Here is a 6,288-nt window from a genome sequence, read left to right on the forward strand (position 1 = left end):
ACTCCCCATGTCTGTGAGAGCTGATCTCTGCAGAGCCTCCTTCTACAGATAGTTTACAAAAATATTTTAAACCTTGATTCATAGACAGCTTACTTTTTGTCCTTATACAAAAGTAGATTTACAGTTGTTCATGTGGAAAAATATATAATAATTAATAATAATATAAAATAAACTGTGTTTTGCATACTCATAACTGTAAGCCTACTTTTGCCCCACCCTGTACATGCTAAAACCATAAAAAACATCTAGTAGATAAGTAGAATTCTATACATTTTGTTACTGACATAAAGGAAGTAACATGTACTGAACATGGTATTCTGTTCCTGGCACTTTCCATGCAGTGTCCCACTTACTTTTCCGAGCAGCCCTGTACGGCAGGGATCACAAGCCCCCTGGTGTAGACACAGAACCTAACAGAGCGAGAAAGGCTGAGCGGAGCCTCGTGGAGAAGCGTGTCAGCTCTGGAGCCCAGCAAAGCCCCTGGCTCCTCCGTGCTGCTCTGAGGTGCTCCATCTTTAAAGCAGGACACTGGTGGTATCGATCCCACAGGGTTGCTGTAAATACACACAGAATCTGCTCTTGCGCTTACAAAGTGATATGTGGAATTTGAAAGCCCATATAGCAATTTCTCTCTGGGAAAGAGTCACGTTTCCTACCCAGCCAAAGTTAAGAATAAAAGTTATCAGTACATTTCCCCGAAAGACAAGAGTTTTGTTTTGTTTTTTCTGCTCATGATCATGAAACTACGTGTTTGGGAACTCCTGATGCAGGCACGTTTTCCCAGGCAAAGCACCAAAGCACTGGAGACAGCAAGGGTATGGGGTGGTCTCTACAACCCCCTCCCCTCGAAAAAGGGGCTCAGACTAGAGTTCCAGAAAGCAGGACAGAGCGCCTGAGAGCTGTGCGAACCACCACAGCACCAGCTGAAACTGCTGAGATGTGGTCGTTCATGAAAGGAGCATGTGATCGCCTTACAGAGGCCCCGAAGGTGCTGAGGACACTTTCTGTTCCCTGAAGTCTGTCCACAGCACCAAGTGGCACCAAAGCCGAAAGCAACTTCACCACCAAAGGGTAAAGCCGGGACTGCTCTGCCAACAGGGATTTGGTGTTTTATATATAGTATAAGCCACACCTATTCTATATGATGTAATATATGTATACACATGAAAAACGTGTAATACTATGAAAAATATATATTTTATGTTGTGTTCAGTTACTATTACAACAGGAGTAAGCAGAGTTTTGGCTATTGAAAGCCAAACTCTGATATTCCTAAGGCAGGTACCTGCTTCATGGTATCACTGTTTCCATGATTAGTTTTCTACGAAAAATTAAAATGTCTCCAGAGAGATTTTCCTCTCCATAAGGGACAGACAGGTCTACAGTTTCATTCTCTTGATAAGATCCTGTGTATTTGTCATCACGTTGGGATGCTTAGAGCAGAAGTCTTCCACATGCTGAGATAACATAACGTTTAAAATAAATCGATGGGCCGTTATGGCAGCAAATGCATGCAGAGCAGTTAGAAGGAGGATACGGATGAATTAAAAAGGTACCATTGACAAAGAAATCAGAAGCTCTGCCCAGCTATCTCCACGGCAGTTTTCACACGTCATCAACTCAACCTGCACCGACAGGAGGGCGTTTAGCAGGCCTAGATGAGAGAGTCCAAAGCTCTCATAAGGTAAAGGTAATTAGTAGACCTGTGCTGTTCACACTCCAACAATTAAGTCAGTTGATATTTTGTGTGCCCCTGACAGCTCACACAAGCAAAAACAGTTTGCCTTTCACAAGAGGGATGTGACACCCTTTGCGTTTCACGGGAGCCAAGCTCAGACGGTACTAAGGAATCAGCGCCACTGAAACACCTGGTGCTTGCCTGAAACATCTAGCTTGTCAAGTTGAAGTGTTAATAAAAGAACTTACTCATTCCATTCCCCTTCCTGTTGTGACACAGAAGGTATCACCTACAGCAAGATCCATTAACTGGAACCCAAACGATGTTAAGATTAGAAAGGTTAAGTAATGACTTGTGCTAAATAACTTCATGCTTTTGTAAGAAGCACAATTTCAACTTAGACCTCCATGTCCAAAGAAGGGTCCAAAGTTATTTTAAACACTGTCTTCAGTGAACCAATAAATCCTTCATACCATACATACAGGTGGTTTATAAATGTAAATGGATAACCAATCTAGGCAGATGACATATCATATTTTCTAGACTAAAGTAACACAGACCAGAAAGAGTTATACCAAAATCCAATAGTTAGACCAAGTTAAATGATCTTAATTATTCATCACATGATACAATGGCTTCTTGCTTAGGAGAATATCACTCAAAGGCCAACGACCTCTCCCATGATGTCATCTCCAGTGACCACTGCTATGTTCAGGTCGACGCCAGCCTTCCTGGCCATCTCGTCAAGGGCGGCAGCACACACGAGAGGGTTGGTGCCCCCAGCATTGCTGATCACATGCAGGTCTGTGGGGAGAGAGACACCGTGGCGGTCACTCTGATGCTCCGTCATCGGCTTTCATTCACTGAACTGCTTTCTCTCCCCCTTGTTTTTTGTTTTGTTTTGTTTCATTTTGTTTTTCTTTTAGAGGCAAACAGCCCAAAGGCGTCCCTACACAATATTTAAGTGGCCGAGGCCACTTCCGGTGTTTACGCTTGCTCATCAGATGCATGGCTGGTAACTGACATGAAAGGAGATGTCACCATTGGTCCTAATAAAAAGATCTGTAGTCTATTAGAAAATTACTATTTCTAATTTTAAAAATTCTCCTGATTTTTCTAAATGATCCTCTAGAGAGGACTAATCCAATCAATTACACTTTAAAAACTCTAATCTGTGACTTGATCTCTGAAAGTGATTTGCTGAGACAGGCCAGGAGAGTAAGATAGACTGGTTTAAACTAGAGATTTAAAATCCCAGATTTCTAAAGTAGAGAGGCCTTTAGTGATCACCTAATCCAGGAGTTCTTATTTTTTCAAGATTCATTATCCTTTATGGAATCCAATAAAAGCTATGGATTCCCTCCTTAAGAGAAAAACACTTTTTTGCTTATAATTGCAGGGGCATGTCAGATTCCCTGAAGCCCACCCTTAGACACCCCATTAAGAAACTTTGATGAAATTCAACCACCTCATTGATAGACGAAGAAACTTAGGTGCAGAGGAGCTACACAACTTGCCCAGGGTCGTGCAGTTTGTTGGGGGCAAAGTCAGGATGAAAATCCTGCCAGTCCCACTTCCTGTCTGTGTATTCTGCGTTGTTCGACTCTGCATCTCTGTATGGACTTGTGTGGGTGGTCAACGGCCGTCAGACAAAATCTGCAAAAGGCTCTGAATGCTCTGCTGAACCACTCCCACTAACTGGCCAAAGAATGATTGTTAATTATAAATGACCAGAATTTACATCCACGAATCCTCTTTCTAACTAAAGACAACATTTTTTTCTCTGTTTTCACTTTCTTCAACCTATTCTCTTCCTTCCCCCGTCTTTCCACCCCACCAACACTTTCTTGAAAAACGCCCTCCTCCGTGGGTCCCGGGGACTGCACTTCCCAGGTTCTTCCCCGTCTCTTCCACAGTCTGCCCCTTCCTTCCCCTCACATGGTGTATCTCCTTCTTTGCCTCCACCAGCCCTCCCCTTTCCCTAAAGCTCAACCCTACTCTCCTTTATAACCATTCCCATCCCTCACCTTCAGAAATCCTTCCCAATAACGGTATCGACCAATCCTTCTATTGAAAGAAACTCCCACCCTCAAAACTGTTTCTATTCCCACCCTCTCACCCAGGAAGAAGGGTGTTCACTTACATCTTATGATTCCAAAATAAAATGTAATGTACAAATAACAGATTTATTACCAATACTTAAGGTTCATAAGAAGTTTTGGCAAATCTGACTGACACCTTGCTTTCCTCTTTTTCAGGATTACTGATCTTTTTAAAAAGGGCATATAGCTTCCTCTAGTGGAAAATAGCAATACTTTACAAAACAGACCCTCCTAATGTGTATTCTAAGGTGCATTAACAATAAAACCATGGGTACATCAGACTAGTAATTACCCAAAGCTCTTCCTCCTAAAGTTTTTCATCTTCAAGATCTTAAACAACAGCATACTATAAGGGATTTATCCTTTGTAAGCAGAAATACAGTTTCAGTGCTTAATAGGTATTCAGTAATGTCACCTGAGACTACCACAGGACCCAGCTGCGAAAGACTTCCTGTGTTCGTCCAACAGACCACAGCACCAGATAACGAGGCCAGAAACTCGGATGTGGTTCAAGCAAGGTGAGCAGCTTTCAGGAGTCCCATAGCCGCATGTTTCAGTCTGACCCCAGGAGAGACCCAGGGGAGAGGAGTGACCCAGTATAATTATAACTCTCCGACTGGAAATCAACCCAAATATTCTAGTGGATTGACGCTGGCTATGTTTTTAAATATTCTTTCACCCAATAGCAACTACCTTCTTTCCTGAGAACCACATGAACATGGCTAATAAAGGCTGTTGAATGTTCAGTGAGTTATTTGCTTTTAGTAACATATATATATTTACCTATATTATATAATACATAAATACATATATTATCTTCAAATTTGACATGCCATTAGATACAGGAAATTAAGACGATTTAGTGACACACATTTTTCAAATTACCTTTTTTATGAATGTCCTTTTTGTATGGAGCCATGGCAGTCTGTAGAAAATCAGGAACATAGCCCAAGTCCTAAATTATAAGAATAAATGTGTTATCTGCTAGTGAGTGAGTATTTAGTTACTTGCAAGGCTACATTAAATTTTAAGTAGCTGTAAGATTCATGTTGTCTAAAAAAAGAAGTAATCCCTAGTGAATTTAAGAATATAACCAGTCAATGGAAAAATCTAACGTTATGTTCAAAATAAACTTAACTTTCATTATTACCAAAGAGATGACAAAAGGATGACAACTAAACAAATTAGTCACTTCTCTTTGGTGATCCATCGTGGTTTTAACTCGAAAGTTTTATTAAAAACTAATTTTCCAACACTATACATGTCCTGAAAACACCTTAGGCTAGCTCTCAAGAGAAGCTAATGATTTCACATTAAGTTAATAGATTATAGAAACAGGTACAGGTAACCAAAGGATGGAGTGGAGTAAGAGGTACCATGGACGTTACTCCTAAATGTCTCATTTTTTGCCAAACTGTAGTTTAAAGCACAAACTAGATAATTAGTTATGTTACTATGGGTTCACTTTCAAATTAATTCTACCAAGTAAAAGCAGCTGCTTACATGGACTAAATGTCACAAAGTTGATGACATAGCTACACCAAGACCTGTATGTATTCTCTAACAAGCTACATAATTTGAATGGTTCTCTTGTCTAAATGGAATTTCTGCTGGGGTACTCCACGCTTCAAGTCAATTTTTCAGCCTTACATATTAACAAAAAACAGTTTAATTCAGTGGGACTAACAGAAATATGTCAAAGTTAGGACTAAGACATTTATCATGTATTAGATATGACAGCATAAGCAATTTTTCATCTTAATAATGCTTTTCATAACTATAATTTCAGTGACTATGTAAGATTTCATTGCCTGGACCTCTCATCATTTATTTAACCATTTCCGTATTGCTGGCCATTTAAGCCTTTAGTTTTTTGTGAATGTTATAAATAAGGCTACATTATCCATCTTTGTGAGCAAAGCTCTTCCACAGTTAGCTGTAGTTCTAATTTTATGTAACTTAAGTGATGGTAAGTAGAACATACTTTCTCTAATAATAAGACCTAACATTTTAAAGTTTTACAATATGTCATTATGCAAACATTGTCTTGTCTTGCATAATTCTTTAAGGTGATGCTTACAGTCATTAAAATGATCATAATAATTAACTTACAGGCGATTTTCCTTTTGCAGCAGTTAGCAGGCACATAGTTACCTCTGAGAGATCATCAAAAAGCAAAAAATCCAGCTTCTCTCCATATATTAGCTGAGGAACTAGAAGTAAATCACAGAGTGTGATCAACAATAATTTAATCAAAATTTTAAAAAGTATGAGTAAAATCTTCTTTTCTTCTTTTTAAAATATATTGACTTTAGAGAGAGAGGAAAGGGGTGAGAGACATCAATTTGTTGTTGCACTTATTTATGCATCCATTGGTGGCTTCTTCTATGTGCCGTCACTGGAGATTGAACCCGCAACCTTGGTGTAAAGTGATGACGCTCAAACCAACTGACCTACCTGGCTAAGGCTTATTTTGCATACATTATCTGAAGTTGCAAGTTGTGCATA

At 39.7% G+C, this 6,288-nt stretch overlaps 1 long non-coding RNA gene across 1 annotated transcript; it reads right to left on the reverse strand.

Moving 5' to 3' along the window:
- Positions 1-2,372: 2,372 nt before the first annotated feature.
- LOC123813662 lies at positions 2,373-5,976 on the reverse strand. The gene is made up of 3 exons (XR_006784797.1): positions 5,893-5,976; positions 4,666-4,735; positions 2,373-2,482 (listed from the first exon to the last, which is right to left on the reverse strand). It is a non-coding gene; the product is annotated as an uncharacterized LOC123813662 (long non-coding RNA).
- Positions 5,977-6,288: the final 312 nt, after the last annotated feature.

The sequence above is a fragment of the Phyllostomus hastatus genome, unplaced genomic scaffold (assembly GCF_019186645.2).
Source record: "Phyllostomus hastatus isolate PE091 unplaced genomic scaffold, TTU_PhHast_1.1 phas_contig_159, whole genome shotgun sequence".
Lineage (NCBI taxonomy): Eukaryota > Metazoa > Chordata > Mammalia > Chiroptera > Phyllostomidae > Phyllostomus > Phyllostomus hastatus.